The 23,533-nt window shown below is 39.9% G+C and overlaps 1 protein-coding gene and 2 non-coding genes across 11 annotated transcripts in view; 1 reads left to right on the top strand and 2 right to left on the bottom strand.

The window, feature by feature from the left end:
• The window catches only part of GBF1 (golgi brefeldin A resistant guanine nucleotide exchange factor 1), a 119,837-nt gene that overhangs the window by 34,510 nt on the left and 61,794 nt on the right, over positions 1-23,533 (bottom strand). The gene's annotated exons all lie outside the window — the stretch shown is intronic.
• Positions 815-1,253, bottom strand: LOC122446944. The gene has a single exon (XR_006271084.1).
• LOC122446857 lies at positions 7,762-7,868 on the top strand. Its single transcript, XR_006271017.1, has one exon. It is a non-coding gene; the product is annotated as a U6 spliceosomal RNA (small nuclear RNA).

Genomic DNA, 23,533 nt, shown 5'->3' on the forward strand with positions numbered 1-23,533 from the left:
ACTCTGGATTCAAATTCAGACTTAAATTGAAGAAAGTAGGGAAAACCACTAGGCCATTCAGGTATGATTTAAATCAAATCCCTAATGATTATACAGTGGAAGTGAGAAATATATTTAAGGGACTAGATCTGATAGACAGAGTGCCTGATGAATTATGGATGGACGTTTGTGACACTGTACAGGAGACAGGGAGAAAGACCATCCTCAAGAAAAAGAAATTCAAAAAAGCAAAATGGTTGTCTGAGGAGGCCTTACAAATAGCTGTGAAAAGAAGAGAAGCGAAAAACAAAGGAGAAAAGGAAAGATATACCCATTTGAAAGCAGAGTTCCAAAGAATAGCAAGGAGAGATAAGAAAGCCCTCCTCAGTGATCAGTGCTAAGAAATAGAGGAAAACAATAGAATGGGAAAGACTAGAGATCTCTTCAAGAAAATTAGAGGTAACAAGGGAACATTTCATGCAAAGATGGGCTCAATAAAGGACAAAAATGGTATGGACCTAACAGAAGCAGAAGCTATTAAGAAGAGGTGGCAAGAATACACAGAAGAACTGTACAAAAAACATCTTCACGACCCAGATAATCATGATGGTGTGATCACTCACCTAGAGCCAGATATCCTGGAATGTGAAGTCAAGTGGGCCTTAGGAAGCATCACTATGAACAAAGCTAGTGGAGGTGACAGAATTCCAGTTGAGCTATTTCAAATCCTAAAAGATGATGCTGTGAAAGTGTTGTACTCAATATGCCAGCAAATTTGGAAAACTCAGCAGTGGCCACGGGACTGGAAAAGGTCAGTTTTCTTTTTTTTTTTTCTTCAGATCAGAATCGCCTCGATAATCAATGGCGCAGGACAAGACCGGCCTCATCTATCTGATCAATTCATCACTTCTGAGCGCCGGGCACCATAGGACCGGCTCCGGAACCTCCGGGGCCATGGCGTTGCCACCGCCCAAGGGGCCTCACTGCACAGCGCCCCGAGGAAGGGCTTAGCAGGAGGGAAGCTTTTCATTTCGGGTCGGCCCGGCGGGGCTGGAGTCACAACCCGATCAAATAAGATCAACGTATAGGCCGGGGGAGGGGGCGCAGGGGCAGGCACACGCACTCACACATTAACTCATCCACTCACACATTCACGCGTCCACTCACACACTCGGCCTACACGCGCCGCCCCCCACCCCCCACACACACCACACACAACACCACACAACAATTCACAGTAACCTAACTTCCAGCCCGCTCTCCCTCCGGTAACGGTCAGTTTTCATTCCAATCCCAAAGAAAGGCAATGCCAAAGAATACTCAAATTACCCCACAATTGCACTCATCTCACACGCTAGTAAAGTAATGCTCAAAATTCTCCAGGCCAGGCTTCAACAATACGTGAACCACGAACTGCCAGATGTTCAAGCTGGTTTTAGAAAAGGCAGAGAAACCAGAGATCAAATTGCCAACATTCGCTGGATCACTGAAAAAGCAGGAGAGTTCCAGAAAAACATCTATTTCTGCTTTATTGACTATGTCAAAGCCTTCGACTGTGTGGATCACAATAAATGGTGGAAAATTCTGAAAGAGATGGGAATACCAGACCACCTGACCTGCCTCTTGAGAAATCTGTATGCAGGTCAGGAAGCAACAGTTAGAACTGGACATGGGACAACAGACTGGTTCCAAATACGAAAAGGAATACGTCAAGGCTGTATATTGTCACCCTGCTTTTTTAACTTATATGCAGAGTACATCATGAGAAACGCTGGGCTGGATGAAGCACAAGCTGGAATCAAGATTGCCGGGAGAAATATCAATAACTTCAGATATGCAGATGACACCACCCTTATGGCAGAAAGTGAAGAAGAACGAAAGAGCCTCTTGAGGAAAGTGAAAGCTGCTGCTGCTGCTAAGTCGCTTCAGTCGTGTCCGACTCTGTGTGACTCCACAGATGGCAGCCCACCAGGCTCCTCTGTCCCTGGGATTCTCCAGGCAAGAACACTGGAGTGGGTTGCCGTTTCCTTCTCCAAAGCATGAAAGTGAAAAGTGAAAGTAAAGTCGCTTAGTCGTGAAAGAGGAGAGTGAAAAAGTTGGCTTAAAGCTCAACATTCAGAAAACAAAGATCATGGCATCCAGTCCTATCACTTCATGGCAAATAGATGGGGAAACAGTGGCTGACTTTAGTTTTCTGGGCTCCAAAATTACTGCAGATGGTGATTGCAGCCATGAAATTAAGAAACTCACTCCTTGGAAGGAAAGTTATGACCAACCTAGACAGCATATTAAAAAGCAGAGACATTACTTTGTCAACAAAGGTCCATCTAGTCAAGGCTATGGTTTTTCCAGTAGTCATGTATGGATGTGAGAATTGGACTACAAAGAAAGTTGAGCACTGAAGAATTGATGCTTTGCCCTGTGGTTTCAGAGAAGACTCTTGAGAGTCCCTTGGACTGCAAGGAGATCCAACCAGTCCATCCTAAAGAAGATCAGTCCTGGGTGTGCATTGGAAGGATTGATGCTGAAGCTGAAACTCCAATACTTTGGCCACCTGATGCGAACAGCTGACTCATTTGAAAAGATCCTGATGCTGGGAAAGATTGAGGGCGGGAGGAGAAGGGGATGACAGAGGATGAGATGGTTGGATGGTATCACAGACTCAATGGACATGGGTTTGGGCAAACTGCAGGAGTTGGTGATGGACAGGGAGGCCTGGTGTGCTGCAGTTCATGGGGTCGCAAAGAGTCAGATATGACTGAGCAACTGAACTGACTGATGAGCTTCAGATGAAAGTGGTTCTTTTTTTTGTGCATATGATGTTCTATTGTCCCAACAGCATTTGTTGAAAAAAAAAAATCCTTTCTTCATTGAGTTGTCTTTGCACCTTTGTCAAAATTCAACTGGCCTCAGCAATCTATAGATTAAATGCAATACCTATCAAAATACCCATGATATTTTTCACAGAACTAAAATTTATATGGAATTATAAAAGATCCAGAATTGTGAAAGAAGACCTGGGGGAAAAGCACAAAGCAGGAGACATAACCTTCCAAGACTTCACAGAATACTACAGTGCTAACAGTACTCAAAATAGCTTGGTATTGGCAGAAATACAGATATATGAATCAATGTAACAGCATAGAAAGCCCAGAAATATACTCATACACTATGGACAGTAAATCTTTGACAAGGAAAAAGAATATACAATGGGGAAAAGATAGTTTCTTTAGCAAACAGTTGGAGAAGTTGGACAGCCACATGTAAATCAATGAAGCTAGAACACAGCCTCATACCATACACAAAAATAAACTAAAAAATAGCTTAAAGACTTAAAACAACAACAAAAAAGACTTAAAACACTATAAACCTCCTAGAAGATAACACAGGCAAAACATTCTCTGACAAAAATCATACCAATATTTTCCTAGATCCATCTCCCAAAGCAATAGAAACAAAAGAAAAAATAAACAAATGGGTCCTAATTAAACATACAAGCTTTCACACAGCAAAAGAAACCATAAATGGAAGGAAAAGACAATCTACAGACTGGGAGGAAATATTTACAAATGATGCACCTGACAAGGACTTAATTTCCAAAATATACAAACAAGTCCTATAATTAAATAACAAAAAATCAAAGAATCCCATTGAAAAATGGGCAGGAGACCTAAACAGATACTTTAAAAAAAGACATACAGATGGCCAATAGGCATGAAAAGATGGTCATCACTGCTACTTACAGAAATGCGAATCAAAAATACAACGAGGTACCACCTCATACCAGTCAGAATGACCATCTTTTAAAAGTCTACAAATAATAAATACTAGAGAGGTTGTGAAGAAAAGGGAACCCTCCTACACTGTTTGTGGGAATGTAAATTGGTGCAGCCATTATGGAGAACAGTACGGAAGTCCCTCAAAAAACTATAAGTAGAGTAGACTATGATCCAGCAATCCCATTCCTCATATACCCTGATAAAACTATAACTTAAAAAGATACATGCACCCCTATGTTCACAGAAGCACTATTTACAAAAGCCAAGACAAGACACAACCTAAATGTCCATCCACAGAGGAATGGATAAAGAAGATGTGGTACATATATGCACTGGAATATCACTCAGCCATTAAAAAGAATGAAATAATGCCATTTGCAGCAACATAGATGAACCTAGAGATTGTCATACTAAGTGAAGTAAGTCAGACAGAGAAGAAAAAATATTGTATAACATCCCTTATATGTGGACTCTAAAATGACACGACACAAATGAACTTACTTACAAAACAGAAAGAGACTTAAGAGAATGAACTTATGGTTGCCAGGGAAGAAGGATGGGGGGCAGAGATAGTTAGGGAGTCTGGGATAGACATGGACACACTGTTATATTTTAAATGGATAACTAACAAGGACCTACAGTATAGCACATCAAACTCTGCTCAATGTTATGTGGCAGCTTGGATGGGAGGGGAGTTTGGGAGAGACTGTATACATGTATATGTATGGCTGAGTCGCTTTGCTGTCCACCTGAAACTATCACAACATTGTTAATCATCTATCAGTTCAGTTCAATTCAGTCACTGAGTTGTGCCCAACTCTTTGCAACCCCATGGACTGCAGCATGCCAGGCCTCACTGTCCATCACCAACTCCCAGAGTTTACTTAAAGTCAAGTCCATTGAGTCGGTGATGCCATCCAACCATCTCATCCCCTGTGGTCCCTTTCTCCTCCCGCCTTCAATCTTTCCCAGCATCAGGGTCTTTTCAAACGAGTCAGTTCTTTGCATCAGGTGGCCAAAGTATTGGAGTTTCAACTTCAGCATCAGTCCTTCCAGTGAATATTCAGGATTGATTTCCTTTAGGATTGACTGGCTGGATCTCCTTGCAGTCCAAGGGACTCTCAAGAGTCTTCTCCAACACCACAGTTCAAAAGCATCAATTCTTCGGTGCCCAGCTTTCTTTATAGCCCAACTCTCACATCCCTACATGACTACTGGAAAAACCACAGCTTTGACTAGATGGACCTTTGTTGGCAAAGTAATGTCTCTGCTTTTTAACATGCTGTCTAGCATGTTAATCATCGCTACTCCAATACAAAATAAATAGTTAAAAATAAAAAGAAGTTGTGGTGTAAAAATATAAGGCATTATGGATGGATGGATCTAGAAATTATCATACTAAATAAGTCAAAAAGAAAAAGACAGATACCATAATATATCACTTATATATGGAATTAACAGATCTAAGAAACAAAACTGGACTTACAGATACACAGAGAACAGACTTGTGGTTGCCAACAGGGAGTGGGTGGGGGAGGTAGGGACTGAGAGTTTGGGATTAGCAGATGCAAACTATTATATACAGGATGGATAAATAACAAGCTCCTACTGTATTAACACAGGGAACTATATTCAATATCCTGTGATAAGCCATAACGGAAAATAATATGAAGAGAATATATATATATATATATGTGTGTGTGTATAACTGAATCATTAGCTGTATAGCAGAAATTAACACATTATAAATTGACTATATTTCAATACAATTAAAAAAAAATCAGTTAGCCTTATTTGTGTGAGTCTATTCTGGGTTCTCTGTTCTGTTCTATTCATCTGTATGTCAAACTCTCTGACAATATCACACTCTCTTGATTACTACAGCTATATTCTAAATCTTAAAATCAGGTGGTATGATTCTTCCAATTTACTTCTTTTTTTTTTTTTTTCAGTACTGTTTCCAGTATTTCCAGTATTCTAGTTCTTCTATCTTTTCATTTTAACATGGTAAACTTGTCTATTTTTGCAAAAAGAATCTTGAAAGTTTTACAGGAATTGCACTGAGTCTATAGTTCAACTTGGAGATGAAATGACCCCTTTATTATGTTGTGCCTACTAATCCATGCACATGGTATGTCTGTGTATTTACTTCTTAGTATTTTTCATCGGTGTACTGTAATTTTCAGCATACAGGTTCTATGCATGTTTTGTTAGATTTATACATAAGTATTTAATTTTATTTGGCATATTTGTAAATGGTATGTGCTTTAATTTTCAGTTTCCAGATGTCCATTGTTAGAATATAGAAATGTGATTGATCTCTCTCTGTTGACCTTGCATCCTGTGACCTTACTAAATTCAGTTATTCATTCTAGGATTTTTCTTGTGGGGAGGGGTAGCTTCCTTGGGGTTTCCTACATAGACAATTATGTTTTCTGCAAATAGTGACAGTTTTGGTTCTTTCTTTTTTAAAATATTTATTTACTTATTTGGCTGTGCTGGGTGTTAGTTGTGGCACGTGGGACCTAGCTCTCTGAGTAGGAATCAAACCCAGGCCCCCTGCACTGAGAGCATGGAGTCTTAGCCACTGGACCACCAGGGAGGTCCCTGTTTCTTTCTTTTCAATTTACTTGCCTTTTATTTCCTCTTCTTGTCTCACTATTGGTTAGGACTTCAGTACTACAAAAGTAGATATACTGTTTTGTTCCCAATTTTAGAGTAAATGCATTCAGTGTTTCATTGTGAAGTATGATGTTAGCCATAAGTTTTTGTAGATGTTCATGATCAAAAATGGATGTTTTATTGTCAAATGCCTTTTCTTCAACAATTGATATGATCAAGTGATTTTTTTTTTCTCTAGATAGTTAATATGGTAGATAAATTGATTTTCAGATACTGAGTCAGCCTTGTATTCCCAGGATTAACCTCATCAGTCTTAGTATATAATTATTTTTATATACTGTTAGATCTGACTTGCAAACCTTATGCTTCTTAAGAGGAAAGAGCTCAATGTGGCATTGAGAGACTTTGAGGGGGCAGGGGTGACACCATACAGAGGCTTAGACAATGTCCCACGAAAAACTCTCTGGATGTGACCCTCACAAAATATACAATCCAGTCAACAGACAAGGAATCATTAGTCTCACTCCTACTAGTAACCAGGCATTTGATACCTAAGCTCATCTGTCAAATTAGATAGTTGCAATCTGACTGCTACGATACATCCATTCCAGCACTTCCATTCTGTGAGTCAATGCTTTATGGAAATTTAGTGACGGAAAACTAAAAGGGTTGGACTTTTAAAAGAACCCACCCACCAGGAACCTTCACTATCACCCTCATTCCCCTACCCTTCCAAAAAAAGAGAATGATGGTACATTGAAATCACTTGCCCAAGAAAATCTGGTCTAGGCAGAACTGGAGTTTTGACCTCTAGTTTGAACTGCTGATTCATAGGATGCTCTACTGCTTCCTATGAATCCAGAAAAGAAAAATTTCTGGTGTTCTATCTTCTGGTTCATTCTGCCCAGGAATTGAGATTCAATTGTCTAGATCTTCTTTGGAAGAGTAGGAAGAGCTGCCTGAGTCCTTCAGGGAAAAAGTGCTATGATGCTGCTCACAGTAAGCAGGCTGAGTAATTTCACAACCAAGGAGACATCTGACACCCCTGGCCAAGTAGCTAAAATTCCCACCCTGGGAGGCTGTCAACCTCAAGGCACAAACAGTTCAGTAAACAGAGTGCAGATCAGGTAGAGGGGTGCTCTGAAAGTGACTAATTCACGTTCTAAGATGGGAAGATAAAAAAGGAATGGGTACAAGAAAGAGGTGACTGCAGCCATGCAATTAAAAGATGCTTGCTCCTTGGAAGAAAAGCTATGACCAACCTAAACAGCATATTCAAAAGCAGAGATGTTACTTTGCCAACAAATGTCCGTCTAGTCAAAGCTATGGTTTTTCCAGTAGTCATGTAGGGATGTGAGAGTTGGACTATAAAGAAAGCTGAGTGCTCGCTTCGGCAGCACATATACTAAAATTGGAACGATGCAGAGAAGATTAGCATGGCCCCTGCGCAAGGATGACACGCAAATTCGTGAAGCGTTCCATATTTATTTTAAAAAGAAAAAAAAAAAAAAAAAAAAAAAAAAAAAAGAAAGCTGAGCACCAAAGAATTGATGCTTTTGAACTGTGGTGTTGGAGAAGACTCTTGAGAGTCCCTTGGACTGCAAGGAGATCAGCCAGTCAACCCTAAAGGAAGTCAGTCCTGAATATTCACTGGAAGGACTGATGCTGAAGCTGAAACTCCAATACTCTAACCACCTGATTCGAAGAACTGACTCTTTTGAAAAGACCCTGATGCTGGGAAAGATCAAAGGTGGGAGGAGAAGGGGATGACAGAGGATGAGATAGTTGGATGGCATCATCGACTCAATAGGCATGAGTTTGAGTAAACTGTGGGAGTTGGCGATGGACAGTGAGGCCTGGCATGCTGCAGTCCATGGGGTCGCAAAGAGACGGACATGACTGAGCGACTGAACTGAAATGAACAAGGAAGAGGGGGAATTTAACTCCCCTTGGAGAAAGAACACTTGGGATCCTTCAAGGACTAGGCCACCTGCTTCTCATATCAAGTCCAGGTCCAACTTCTAGTCAGTCAGTGCCCAGTAAGAATAATCAAACAAGACTTATTAAACTATTTCTGGAGAAGCTGTAGGCCACTTCAACACAAAGCAAACTGAATCTCCAGAGGTTTCTTGACAGTGTTCTGCTCTTACTCTCTCAACATCAGTGAACAGGGCTCTCACCTCCCTATATTATAGCATTAACAGGTAAGTCTCAGTTTGGCCTAAAGTCAGGTTGAGAATCTGTAGATGACCCCTAAGTCTTCTGTCTTCTCAGATGATGCAGTGGCCTGTCCAAAAGGAGATGAATAGTGACACTGTTTTATCTTCCCATATCAGAGCTGGTACCTTTCCTGATAACCTATGTCAAAGGCCTCAACATGTGGTGCTATGCACTGCCCTTAGACAAAAGGGAACAATCTCTTCTCAGCATACAGGGGAGCAGTCACCATCCTCCCAGGAGGCATGTGTTCTCCAGCCTGCAGCAGCCTTTTCTCATTTGGCCAGCATTGGGCTGGCACATTCCTGAGCCAAAATGCACACATAAGCTGCTTTCCCTGGTAGCGAAGCTCTTTACTCCTGAGTGACTCTTATCAGGGACGGTTGGGCATTCTCAATTGGATTACGCTGACAAGGAAAAACTCCTGCAGTATATTATTTCAACACCATTTGACTTCAGAAATGCTTGTCTCGACCCCTTTTGCCCTCAGAGCCTACTTCTCCCTTCTTGCTTTCCAGAGGGTCACCAGCCTGCTCCCATCCTAACTCTTCATCCTGCAAATATTGGCTCATGTTCCTGGAGACAGAATATCATCATTCACAAGATAGATCACGTATAACAGACTAATGAATCAGAGCATGATAAAAACAGAAGTCTAGTTCGTTTACCCCACTTGACATTTCTGTATCCAGAGACACAGGACAGAATTATTTGAGCATAAAAAGCTCTCTGGTTCTGGGCTTTTATGTCTATGCCTGCACATTCCATTTTAGGAGAAAGTGTTAGATCCTCCTATTTTTTTTTTTGGTGTGCCGTGCAGGATCTTAGTTTCCCCACCAGAGATTAAACTGGTGTCCCCTGCAGTGGAACCACAGAGTCTTAATCACTGGACCACCAGGGAAGTCCAGGTCCTCATATTCTACTTCCCTGACTAAGCTATACCTAGGAATATTTCTTGTAAAAGTCAAAGTAAGATTGAGAATGAGCTACAAATGGAATTTTTGAGAAACTGTAAGTTCAGTAGGAAAGAGCTGTATTTTTTGGTCACTAGGGGACATCAGGAGTAGTGGTCCAAAGGATAAGCCAAACTAAACTTTGGTGGAGCCAGAAGCCTCTGAAATATCTGCCATACCTTTATTTCCAGCCTTGAAAGGTTAGGTGGGGATTTAGGCTTGATTTCACGATCTGACTTAAGAAAAGACTGCCAAAGAGCAGCTCTAAGAAAATTACCTAGTCTGGGCTTAAGGCTTAAACCCTGATAACAGTTTGCAACCCTGCCCCATACAACAAGAGAAACGAAAAAAAAAAAAAAAATGCTATGCCCAATTTTGGTCTGTCACTATATGTGACCTTGCGCAAACACTTCACTTCTTTGGGCCACAGTTTCTTCATCCACAGGGTTTTCCTGGGGAAGATGGTGGTGGGAGTACACAGTTTAATGAAATTCTTTAAGGCTCCCTTTAGACTCTCCAAGCTTATTTTAAACACAAAGTACAGTTTGGGAATAAATAAACATGAATGCAGACAGTCTGTTACAAAGGTAGCCTGGGGGAAAAGCAAGCCTGGTTTGTTTGTCTAAGCTCCTAACAGTGGATCCTCTTTTTCTAGATATCATCCAGTAGTTTCTCAGATCTGTTTCCTATTTCCAAACAAATGCTTAGCTTCTCAAAGTGCCTTCAGACTGCAGCAGGGGTGGGGAGGTGGATTATCTCTGATATTATGACCCTTTAAGAAACAAAGTACGAAGCTTCCCTGGTGGCTTAGTGCTAAAGTAACCACCTGCCAACCCAGGAGACACAGGTTTCACCCCTGATCTGGAAGGATCCCACATGCCATGGAGCAACTAAGCGTGTGCACCACTTCTGAGCCTGTGCTCTGCAACAAGAGAAGCCATCCTGGTGAGGAGCCCAAGTACAACTAGAGAGTAGCCCCTGCTCTCCGAAATTAGCAATGAAGACCCAGCACAGCCAAAAATAAATTTTAAAAGTTTTTTCTTTTTTTTTTAAAGTACAGTGATAGTGTAATCACTACTACATCCAGGTACAAGGTGAATCTATGGGTCTACCTAGAGCCTATAGTAGAAGATAACAGTACAAACCACCTTACACTAAGAAAGGCAAATTATGTTTAACACTTCGCCCTTGAAAAACCCTTTGAAAAGCATTCATTTTTCAGGCTAGTATCTCCCTCAAAGACCAACTCAACCTCTTTTTATGAATCAAAAAACCAAATCTTAACTTTTACTCTAATTAAACATAAGTAATTCCTGAACTTACGCATCTTGAGGTTTTACTAAAAGTCTGATGATCCCAAGAATTAGAAATCATAAATTTATATTTTTCCCAAGCTGTCTTCGGTAAGTAATTTGTAGGTCATGTTCATGAAGTACCAACATAAGTCAGAGATGACATAAAAACTACTCTCCTTCTTCCGTAGACATTTGGCCTCCAAATGTTCGAGACGATCAAAAAGAAAAGGGTTTTTGGCATTTACATATGTTCTCTGGCTCAAACACCTTGTCAGGACCTGGGTCACCTCTGTCTCTACAGCAGGTCCCTCTCTCCTTAGGGAGAGTATAGAAAAGAAGATGTATTTTTTTTCAGATTGAAATCCCTTGACAGTATATAGAGCCAAAGCAGGCTACTTTCCAAAAATCTCTGCTCCTGAAATCCTCACCTTTACAATCTCCTCCTTGTTAAGTAGGACCACCCTGGTCTGCCTGATGTCAGATTTAGCCTTTACTTTCAGAAGGTAAGATAGCAACTTAAAAGGCAGCGCACACATGGGAAAACACTTTTAATTTACTGCATGACTTTCTTTAATATGATACATAAGCTTCCCACTTTGGACATTAATAACCAGTTAAATATTATTTACAGTTAAACAGTTATTTAAACTGTTAAATAACCAGTTTAGCTTGCTGCTAGGAGCTGCTTACCACCTACAAGAAGAATCCAATTCCATGCTCAGGACAACAACTTTAACTGGCCTCAGACATCGGCAACAGCTACATACTAAACTAATTATCATATGTAGATGATTTTTATCCTCCCATTTTGAACTGTGGTGTTGGAGAAGACTCTTGAAGAGTCCCTTGGACTGCAAGGAGATCAAACCAGTCAATTCTAAAGGAAATCACTCCTGAATGTTCATTGGAAGGACTGATGCTGAAGCTCCAATACTTTGGCCACCTGATGTGAAGAATTGACTCATTAGCAAAGACCCTGATGATGGGAAAGATTGAAGGCAGGAGAAGAGAATGACAGAGGATGAGATGGTTGGATGGCATCACCAACTCAATGGACATGAGTTTGAGCAAGCTCCAGGAATCGGTGATGGACAGGGAAGCCTGGCATGCTCCAGTCCATGGGGTTGCAAAGAGTCGGACATGACTGAGCAACTGAACTGATCTGAATTGAGTAGCCCTGAGGAATAATATTACTGTTCCCATTTTACAGATAAGAAAACCAAGGCTCTATGAGGTTAAGTGACTTGCCCAAAGTCACACAATAAGTGGAAGAGGTAGAATTTAAATCCAGGTCTGTTCTGGACTATGTTCTTAAATATTATACTATGCTATTGCTATGGGTTTACTATTAGATATATTAACTGCATAACATGGATGGCAAATAAAAATGTAAAACTTAACTATCCTAGAATTGAAGTTTCTTCTGTACCTTTCTTCTTCCTAACCAATGACTAACACAGTTACTGATTTTATGGCTGCCATACAAATGAACCTTCAGGTTTGCCCACATTCATTCCTAATCCAAGAGGGAAGAGCGAGACCCCTTTAACAAGGCTGGCAGGGCTAAATGAGGCCCACTGGGACCAGCCACAAACATATCGCAGAGGCCTGAGGACAGACTGATCCATCTGTCTTACTGAGAGCACAAGTTTGATGCGTATCAACTCTAAACACTAGTTCTCTTCCTTCTAGAGGAAATTGGCACATATTGAAAGGAAAGCAATTAGGTTGTAACATACAGGCAAACCAGAGCTGCTGTGGCCCTTTATTCTGCCTTGCCATTTTCTGCATTCATTGTATAAGACCAAGACCAAACTTAAGCAGGCAATTTGAAAGCCCAGGAGAAATTAAAAATTTCTGTTGTTATACTTTAAAACAGGACATTCACCCCAGCTTTATGCAGTCGTTACACTTGGAGCAAATTTTTCAATCCAAATTCCCCTCATAGTCTAGTAAAATATTTCATTGTTCAATGGCGGCAAGAAGAGAAAACAATTACAGGTTTATCAGCAACTACCACCCAGTCAGGTCTCCTCCAGGGGCCCTGAAGGGAAGTAAAAGAAAATACTAAAGAACTAAATTCTGAATTGACATTAGCAAAGTCTGTAGATGATAGAAAAGACTGAAGGGTCAATAGCCAAAGCTTTTGGAGAAGAGTAAGAGAATCCCTAAAGAGTATCAATTACAGGACTGGTAAGCAACTCTCCCTGTTCCCTAAGTGTACAGAATCCTACTTCTTCACCTTTCCCCAGCAGCTGGAAAGGTTGTTTTTTTCTTTTTTTTTTAATAGCAGCATATCACAAATTCTTAGTGACAATAAGTGTGAGGAATCTTATTCTGCCTCAGCCACCTTTTGTGTTAATGGGCTCAAGAACTTTATGACAAGGGACATTTCCATTTTACTGATGGGAAAAACAAAGACATTGAAAATATAATCAACAAGGGCCAGGACAAGTACTCTAACCACCTGCCATTGCTGCCTCTAAAGATATGACTGTGAGCTGGAGAATGAACAAATAAAGTTTACGGGAGCAGCAGTACTCTGAGAAGTCACACGTTACTTGCTCTGAAAGGTACCCAGAAAACTTTCAAGACAGCTGAATCTAGAGGAACAATCCTGAAAGGGTTGGGAAACAACCTTTTAGAAAACATGGGACAGAACCCGGGTTCAGCCAACACCTGTTTCCCCAACAATATCTGTCTCTCTCATTTTATTCCAACCTCACACAATACAAAAGCTGTATTATTCTGGTAAAGTTGCATTCCAGCCCAGAGTGCAGAGTTAATGTTTTTTATAGCCCACATGCTCTTTGTGATGGATGGCCACTTTATAATGAAAAACTTTATGCTCAATCAATTTATAAATAATGAGTCTTCCATTACATGGCATTAAAAACAAACCTCAAATCAGAAAGATTCAGAAAGAAACAAGGAACAGGAACAAAAATGATTGCTGGAAAGACAGGAAGAACTCAAGAGAATGCTCTATAATTTCTTCATTCCTAAAGAATACACAGTCCTAAGGAGAATTGGGTATCAAAAAAGGTATGAATTTCAACAAATACTGTTGAAACACTGAATGCCCATATGCAAAAAAAATAAAAAATTTTTTTCACCTAAACCTCATGTTACACAAAAATTAACTCAAAATAGATCATAGGGGTAAATGAAAAGCATAAGTCTGCATACTTTTTAGAAAGAGTACTTCGATAGGACACCAAAAGCAAAATGCACAAAAGAAAAAAATTGATACACAGGACTTCAATAAAAACAAAACATCTATTCTATGAGAGATACTGTTAAGAGAATGAGAAAACAAGCTACATACAGATTGGGAGAAAATATTTATAAATAACTGTATAAATTATAATTATTGCAATAAAGGACCTGAATCCAGAATAGACTTAAGTCTTTAAACTCAACAATAAGAAAACAACTCCATCAAAAAAGGGCAAAAGACTTGGACAGACAGATCACCAAATGGTGTTTGATGTCACTGGCCATTAGGGCAAGGCAAATTTAACCCACATTGAGATACCACTGCTTACTTACTAGAATGACTTAATAAAAGTACTGAAAATACCAAGCACTAGAGAGGCTGTGGAGAAATCACAATCCTCATTGCTAGTGGGAATGCAAAATGGTACAGGACTCTGGAAAAACAGTTTGGCAGTTTCTTTTTTTTTTTGGCAGTTTCTTAATAAAACCAAACATACACTTATTCTCTCACCCAGAAATCCTACTCCTGGATATTTATCCCAGACAGATGAAAACCAATGTTCTTTGCACAAAAACCTGTACCCAAATGTTTATAGCAGCTCTATGCATAATTGTCCCAAAATGGAGAAGCCCAATGTTGTTCAGCTAGTGAATGGATAAGCAAATTGTGGTAGAAACATGCAATGGAATACCACTTGGCAGTAAAAAGGGAACAGACTATTGAGTTAGGCAGCAGTTTAGACAAATCAACCTGAAAAGGTTACATACTGTAGGAGTCCATTTATATGACCTCTTTGGTAAAACTGTGGTGAGAGAATAGATCAGTGGTTCACGGGAGTTGGGGTAGGGGGAGGGTGTGATCACACAGGAATAACAGAGGGAGTTTTCTGGGGTGATGAGACTGTTCTGTATTCCAACTGACACAGTGCTTACAGGGATCTATGTGTATGTAAAAACTCATAGATCTGTATACTAAAAAAGTCAATTTTACTATATGATAATTAAAATTAAAAAACATTTTTTTAAGTACCCAAAGAATCTTAATATACAAATCTCAGCCTAGTTCACACCAAGAATGGCATCCACATGATGCAGCCGAATATCAGGCCCTGCCTTCTAAGACTGAGGGCTGAAGACACTGAGATTAGGTTTAAGGGAATGGCCACCTATGAACGTGGACCTGAATTCAGAAAAGCCCTTTCCTCTGTGGAAAGGCTAGACTGGCATGGGGGAAGCCTATTTCTTCTCTCCCTGGGCTCTTCTAACCAATATTAGAAAAAATTTGTTGCTGGAACTTGTTCTTTCAAAACCTTCAGTTGAAGCAGCCCTGCAGAGACAGATCACACTTCCATCAATTTCAAGCCTACTGAAAACAGTAGAGAGTACTCTTTGGTACATTAAATCATTTGGCTTTGGGAGCCCACACCCTAACCTTTTGTTTCTTGCTTTAACCTTTGGCTCCCAATAATTTGTTCCCAGAGACCTAGGTAAGATAGAGGCATTAAAAATAGAGAGAAAGAATTTTACCAGGGCATAATTTATTTTCCATAATATTTGACACATAGGATACCAAATCCTAACTGGCTAAAGGCCCTTGGCAATATTAACGTTAATAAGGGAAGTGATTATTTCTACTGCATTCATCTTCAAGGAGAAAAGGTAGGGGTAAAAAGCAAGAATGGGAAGGGGCTTTCATCTGCCACACAGACTAACTACCCCATGATCAAGAAGCATTTGGGCCACCAAAGGCCCCTCTCCTACATGATGATGCTCATTTACCTGCATCAAATGTATCAAAAAGTCACAGCATATACATTATTACCTAGCCATGTCCTGAAAAATCTCTAATCCAGCATCCATTAGATTAGATCTGAATTCTGCTGGCCAAGCCCCAGCCTCTCAGGGGGCTGGCATAAAATAGGGAGGCTGGAGTAGGGTTTCAAACACCTGTTTCAGCTTTTTAAGTGTCCAATTCAGGCCACTGTGCTCTGGCAGCAAGGACCCTGATGATAAGGGTTCTCTTCTCCTGCCAAATCCTCAATTTAAAGAGCCTAGCCCCCCAGGGGACGAAAAGATAGACTGGGGGTTACAGCCACCTTGAAGAAATGTTTCTTTCAAATACATATCTCCCTTATGACCCAGCAATTTCATCCTTAAGTATTTATCTAAGAGAAACTAAAATATATGTTCATAAATAGACTTGTATAGGAACGTTCATAGCAACCTATTCATGAAAGACAAACACTAGAAACACTCCAAATATCCTTCAATAAGAAAATGAGTAAATTCTCTTATGGTTTACCCATACAACTGCATACTACTCAGTAAAACAGAATGAATCAAAACAAACAAAAAACTAGTGATATATGCAACAACATAGATGAATTCCAAAAACATGCTAAGTGAAAAGAAGCTAGATACAAAAGAGAATATCTTATGTGATTCCATTTACAGGAAATCCAAAGTCAAAACTAAGGCATGGTAACAGAATATAAAAAGTGGTTTTGTGTATGCGTGTGTGGGTTAACTTAAAGGGGGCATGAGGAAACTGTCTGGGGTGATGAAAATGTTATATATCTTTTTTTTAAGATGGTTAATGAATGTCTACAATTCTCAAAAAATTATAACTGAACACCTAAGGTCAGTGTTCTTCACTGTATGCTAATTGTGTTTCAACTAAAAAAAAGAGAGAACTAGGGATGCTTGGGATCAGCCTCTCCTTTTGGGGTTATATAGGAGAACAAAGATGTAGAAGAGAAGAAGCAAATTTGCTTCTCAGCTCACCATTCTGGGAGCAGAGGCTCAACAGCGAGCTGAGCTGCCACCTCAGTGCCCCTTGGGCAACCTTCAGGGAAAGAAGAGATTTTCAAGTTGTAACTGGCATACCCTTAGTGAGCCCCTATGGTTCCCCAAAGGAGTGTCACTGAAATGTCTTCCAGTGTTTACTTCTCCATTGATAAAAGTATAATCAGGGTTCAATTTAGAAGTTCACAAAGAAAAAGTTAGGCCCTCACTACTTAAAATTTAGGGACTTCGGTGGTCTAGTGGTTAAGACTGTGCACTTCCACTGTAGAGGGCACAGGTTTAATTCCTGGTTGAGAAACTAACATTCCACAGGCTGAGTGGTGTGGCAAAAAAAAAAAAAAAATCATAGTCAGTCTTAAAAAACATATTATAATCATAGTAACAGACAAGCAAGTCAGAGCTCTAGTTCCAGAGCCATCACCACTCTGTCACGAGACCTTATATAAAACATGACCTCTAAGCCACAGTTCCTTCTCAATAAAATGGGCCTGGATAACATCTATGCTTCACCTTAGCTCTACCACTGTATTATTTTAATACTCTTATAAGTTCATATGACCTCCAGGATCAGATGGGGAAGGCAAGCCTTGTAATCCTTCTCAGCATTGTTATAGATTCATCCTTTAGTTTAATGAGAGCCACCCCCCTCCCCAACCAGAGGAATTCTGCATTTTCATGTGAAATGATTTCACCCCTCTAACACACTTACAGAGTTAGATTCAAAGAAAATAGCTTACAGCTTAGGAATATAAGAAGCTGCTTACATGGCAAACCCAAGGTGATGCAGCATAAAAGAAGAGTGTTGTGCTGAGTCGCTCAGTCATGTCCAACTCTTTGCAACCCCATGGGCTGTGGCCCGCCAGGCTCCTCTGTCCATGGGGATTCTCCAGGCAAGAATACTGGAGTAGGTGGCCATGCCCTCCTCAGGAATCTTCCCAACCCAGGTCTCCCGCCTTTCAGGCGGATTCTTTACTGTCTGAGCCACCAGGGAAGTCCATGAAAGAAGAGTAGGTATCCTCAAAAATCCAGTGGGAAGACTGGAGAAGAAAACAAACATGTATTGAGTGCCTATTATGTGCTAGGTATGCATTTGTACTAGACTCCTTGCATGTATCATTTCATTTAATCCTCATGAGAACCCTGGTAAAACAAGTTTTTAATCCCCATTTTACAGATGAAAAATGGAGGTTCAAATAGGTCAAGTAACTGTCAAGACCCTGATGCTGGCAAAGACTGAAGGCAGGAGGAGAAGGGAATGACAGAGGACGAGATGGTTGGATAGCATCACTGACTCAACGGACATGAGTTTGAGCAAGCTCTGGAAGATGGTGGAGGACAGGGAAGCCTGGCGTGCTGCAGTTCATGGGATCACAAAGAGTTGGACATGACTGGACATGAACAACAACAACAAACTTCCAAGACAACCCAATGGTAGAGATGGGATTTGAACCCAGGTCTATTCAGCTCTAAAAGTTACACTTTTCTCCACAACCATTTGGCAGGAAATAAGTTGGAGATCCTACATCTCCAAGGGGCCCTAGCAGTTTTTCCTTCTTGTAAATAACTCATTTCACACATGTCATGTAGCTCTTGGCACTATACAGAAGAAAGGGTTAAACCTACTGTTAGGAAGAGGAAATTCCCTGGAAAATTGAAACACATGCTGTGGCTCTGACTAAATTTCACACCCGTCTGTTGAGCAACATCCATACTGTGTGAGAAAAGATTCCTTCCCCATCACCCCAGTCCCATTCTTTATTCATTCTATCACCTGCTGCCTTCCTTCAGACTAAGCTGAGAGGGAGGAAGGGAGGAAGACTATACATCTTTGCTTAGTGCATATTTAAGCTAGAGGTTAGTACACCCAGGATAGGAAGAAGTACATGTGAAAAGAGAAAAGGAATGACACTTTCTCATTTCTACTTGGACCAGCATAGGAGGGAGATCTTATGATAAGCTACAATGAAGAAAGTGGTTAGACTTCTGCTGGGGAGGAGGAGAGGGGAGGCTGTTCTTCCTGGAGAGTAGGCAGAATTCAGAAGAACAAGGCCAGTGTACACCTGTCCCCTTGTCTGGAATTTCATGCTCAAGTGAACACTGAATTTCTGTCCATGAGACTTATGCCTCACCCAGGAGAGCAAATGGGAAGGTGGAAACAATTTTTTTCTCTCTGCTACCCTCTTCAAACAGATTCTAATTTCCAGTCCCAAATAACAATGAGTATAGTTATTTGGTACTGGAAGCTGACTGGATGAAAGAAGCTTGTGGGAATTTAAGAGCCTAGGGTAGCTAGTAGCTACTTGGTATAAAAGAAGGAAGAAAAGAAAGGTAAGGACAGGTGAACAAATGCCATTATGATAATCTCCAAAAACAGTCCCATACAACGCCACCCCTCACATGGCTTCCTCCCATCAAGAGGTTCCCCTTGAATCTGGTCTGTGACTGCTTTGACAGATATAATGCAGGGGAAGGGACAATCTGGGACTTCGGTGCCCAGGCACTAAAAAGGCTTTGAAACTTCTAGTTCTTTCATTTCGTCAATCTGAACTGCCATGTACAAAGTCTAAGCTACTCTATTAGAGGTCATGAGGGAAAGCCCTGGAGACTGAAGCATCATATCAAAAGAAGCCACATGGCACCAGACACCCAAGCCACAGTCACAGCTGACTGCAAACTCAAGAAAGACCCTAAGTGAGAGCATTAGAAGAACTGCTCAGCTGAGCCCTAGTCAACCCATGGAATTGTGAGATATAATTAAAATGGTTGTGCTTTAAGTCACAAACTTTTAGGGTAGTTTGTTAGGTAGCAACAGATAACTGAAACAGCTAGCTTTTGTTAAAAATGAAGCTAGTATTCTTTTGTCCTGGGCATATTATATAAACTTTATTGCATAAACAAGGAAAATCTACCCAATTTTAGTTAAAAAGAATTTATATTGGGGGGAAATCTCATTCCATTAGCAATTGAAGATAAAAAAAAAATCTAAGAATAAACTTAAGAAATTTACGGTACATAAATGGGGGAAGAAGAACCTATAAATTCTACTAGAGTTACAAAAGAAGTCTTGAATAAATGTGGAAGCAAAAACATGTTTCTGGACAGGGAAGCAAATGTCTATTATAAAGATGTAAAGTCTCTCCATATTAATTGACATTTTGAAATCAAAATCCCAATTGGAATTTTTAAAAGAACTTGAGTAAGTGACCCTGTACTTCATGTGAAAGAATAGCCAGAATATTTTTAAAAATAACTAATGAAAGTTTGTAGTATCATTTTAAAATGAGTTACAAAACTATAACAAATAAGCACGTATAATACTAGCAGAAGAACAGGTAGAATAATATGCAATATATGATGTATGATAAAAGAAAATATAATAAATTTTAATAAACAAAAATAAATAAAAATTCAATAAATTCCTGTAACACATGGTTAATTATTAGGGTTTAAAAGTTACATTCCTGCTTCATTTCACGTGACAAAATAAATTCTATGTGATTAATAGAAGATAATAATTCACTCAACAAATATTTATGAGCACCAACTGTGTAGCAGTCACTGGGCTGGATAATAGAAATACAGTGGTGAACAACGCAATGCAATCCTTTCCTATGTAGTAGAAGAGAAAGACATTAGGGCTCACATAAGTGAAGGACAAGTACCAGGTGCTTAAAGTGTTCAAGAGTTAAATATAAAAATTGAAACATATTAACAGGTGAAATGAAGTGACCTGAGATGAAGGAAAAGTAGTTATAAGATTCATCAACATATTCTTAGCAGAAGAAAATGAAACAGAAGTAGAGCTGAAAAGGCTGAATACCAGGGGTCTTCAGAGGGAAGCACCAGTGAGAAACAAGCTCTAAAATGGAAGCATCAGGTGGAGGGTGAGGAAGAAGAAAATAAAATGGAAGAAGTGGAAATCATTGAAGAACTAACATAAGATCATCTCCCAATCAAATGATAATGATTTTCCTAGCTCAAAAGGACCCTCACTAAGAACATAGCACAATGACTAGAAAGAGACATCAAGTGTTTAAATCAAATGTTTTAGAATACTGAAACAAAGAGATTGCCAAAAAACTTCCAGTTCAAACACAAACAACTGAGAATCAATGGTATCAGACTACTCAAGAGCAACACTGGAAATGAAGAGACAAAGAAGCAAAGCCACCACATTCTGAAAGAAAATAATTTCCAAAGTAGGATTCTATATCCTGTCAAATCTTCACTCAAGAGCAGTGCAGAATACAAATAGTTTCATATATACAGTCTAAAAGAATTTATATACCAAGTGACTTTTTCTAGGAGACTTTGGAGGATTTTTAACCCAAATTGAGAGAGTAAAACAAAAAGGAAATGGACATGAAATCCAGGAAAAGGAGTCCCAAGAAAAGTGAAGGTAAGTTTCAGGGTGACAGCTGTACCTCATGCCTAGAGAGCAACCGATGCAGAATGGAAGAAGAGGTTAGCAGGCACTGATAAAGATTCTTCAAGAAGAGAGAAAAATGGAGAAGATAAAAATGGAAGAGACAAGAATGGAGTGTTTGATCATATGGGAAAACAATATTCAGAGTTTAAAACTGTATTGTAGAGCTTGAGAAGAAATAGTAATACTAACATAGAAAATTAAGTATATTTTTCAAAAGGGAGTAATATCTGACTTGTAGTAAATAATACTTAAGATCTTAATAAGGTAAAGACTGAATGTTGATTTAGCCAACTGGAGAGAGAACTATTACATATTGGGAGGATGGAGGGAAGGAAAATAGGTATCAAGTAGCACTGGAGAAGTGCTATTTCTACATCTAGGAGTAGGAAGTCAACAGATAGGTGTTCAAATGTTTAAAATCAATTGATTTTTAAAAAGTTGTGTTGTTCAGTCATGTCTGACTCTTTCCGACCCCAGGGACTGCAGCACACCAGGCTTCCCTGTCCTTCACTATCTCCCTATCTTTGAGTTTTCTCAAATTCATGTCCATTGAGTTGGTGATGCTACCTAACCATCTTATCCTCTGCTGCCCTCTTTTCCTTTCCCCTTCAATCTTTCTCAGCATCAGGACCCTTCTAATGACTCAGCTCTTTGCATCAGGTGGCCAGAGTACTGGAGCTTCAGCATCAGACCCTCCAATGGATATCCAGGGCTGACTTCATTTAGTATTGACTGGTTTGATCTCCTTGCAGTCCAAGGGACTCTCAAGAATCTTCTCTAGCACTAAAGTTTGAAAGCATCAATTCTTTGGTGCTCGGCCTTCTTTATGGTCCAATTCTCACATCCATACAAGAATACTGGAAAAACCACAGCTTTGACTATATGGACCTTTGATGGCAAAATAATGTCTCTGCTTTTCAATATGTTGTCTAGGATAGCTCAGTTGGTAAAGAATCTGCCTGCAATGCAGAAGACCCCAGTTCAATTCCTGGGTCAGGAAGATCTGCTGGTGGAGGGATAGGCTACCCACTCCAGGGTCGCAAAGAGTTGGACACAACTGAACAACTTTCACTTTCACTTTTGTGTTGTCTAGGTTTGTCAACAGCTTTCCTTTCAAGGAGCAAGTGTCTTAATTTTACAGCTGCAGTCACCATCCACAGTGATTTTGGAGCCCAAGAAAATAAAATCTGTTACTGCTTCCATTTTTTTCCCTTCTATTTGCCATGAAGCAATGGGACCAGATGCCATGATCTTAGTTTTTTGAATGTTGTAAAGCTGGCTTGGAGCTGTAAGCTGGTTTTCTCACTCTTCTCTTTCACCCTCATCAAGGGGCTCTTTAGTTCCGCTTCACTTTCTGCCATTAGAGTGGCATCATCTGCATATCTGAAGTTGCTGATAAGTCTCCCAGCAATCTTGATTCCAGCTTGTGATTCATTCAGCCTAGCATTTCGCATGATGTACTCTGCATATAATTTAAATAAACAGGGTGACAATATACAGCCTTGTCATACTCCTTTCCCAATTTTGAACCAGTTGTTGTTCTATGTAAGGTTCTAACTGTTATTTCTAGATCCACATACAGGTTTCTCAGACAGATAAGGTGGTCAGGTATTCCCATCTCTTTAAGAATTTTCCACAGTTTGTTGTGATACACACAGTCAAAGGCTTTAGCATAATCAATGAAGGAGAATTAGATGTTTTCTGGAATTCCCTTGCTTTCTCTTTTTCTGGATTCTCTTGCTTTCTCTAAGCAGGTCATGTCCTAACTTAAACTATACTCAGTCAAAGAACAAAGAGCCTCTCAACAGTATGATCTAAACACAGAGGTAACTGACAAGAGACTATTGTCCTCATTTGGATATGAATTAGTGTGTAACACTGAAATCAAGTGAATAAAAGGAACAGCAAAGAAAACCGAGTACAAGCAATAAAGAGAATTACCACTGCTCACCTTCCAATATAAGTAGGAAGCACCATTACTACCATGATGTGTTAAGATTCCCATTCTGGGTCAGTTCTCATCCATTGGTTCAGGGTACACAGATCTTTGGGGCTTCTCACATGACTGAGTGACTAACACAGAGATACACACACACAGGTCTCCACTTTGATGGCAGTAACAAAACCAAGATCTTTCCAAGAATTTAGGCCTGGCTCTCTCTTTACTCACTTTCTCGATTTCAGCAAAAATAGCTACCTTTAATTTCTTGCTACCAGAATTAATCTATTCCTTCT

The sequence above is a fragment of the Cervus canadensis genome, chromosome 8 (assembly GCF_019320065.1).
Source record: "Cervus canadensis isolate Bull #8, Minnesota chromosome 8, ASM1932006v1, whole genome shotgun sequence".
Lineage (NCBI taxonomy): Eukaryota > Metazoa > Chordata > Mammalia > Artiodactyla > Cervidae > Cervus > Cervus canadensis.